Here is a 410-nt window from a genome sequence, read left to right as displayed (position 1 = left end):
CAAGTTGGGTGGGGGGGGGGGGTGCAATCTGTATTCAGTTGTTTGGGAACAGAAGAAAATGTTTTCGGTCAGGCAGACAATAATTTTCCATCTGCCTTAATGTCCGCTGGAACATCCAATGTGGCGGGTCCAATCAGACAAATAGTGTGGACAATCCCGCCGAGCTGAGCTATCAGATTCTCCAAGATCAATTCCAATTAACTTTTAAAGTGATCTAAAGCTGGTTTATCTGATTTGATTAGAAATAAGTCTGTTAACCTGTTTTCGTAATTGACTGTTTAAATTTGAGCTAATTACCTGCTAAGAACAAAATCTGGTTCTTCTGATCAATTATTTGTAATATTTCTTTTAATATGGTTTTAAATAAAACATCTGACATGTTTGTGTAGATGATAAAAACTTACAAAACG

Source organism: Austrofundulus limnaeus, unplaced genomic scaffold, assembly GCF_001266775.1.
Source record: "Austrofundulus limnaeus strain Quisiro unplaced genomic scaffold, Austrofundulus_limnaeus-1.0 Scaffold1474, whole genome shotgun sequence".
In the NCBI taxonomy this organism is placed as follows: Eukaryota; Metazoa; Chordata; class Actinopteri; order Cyprinodontiformes; family Rivulidae; genus Austrofundulus; species Austrofundulus limnaeus.
This window is presented reverse-complemented; position numbering follows the sequence as displayed.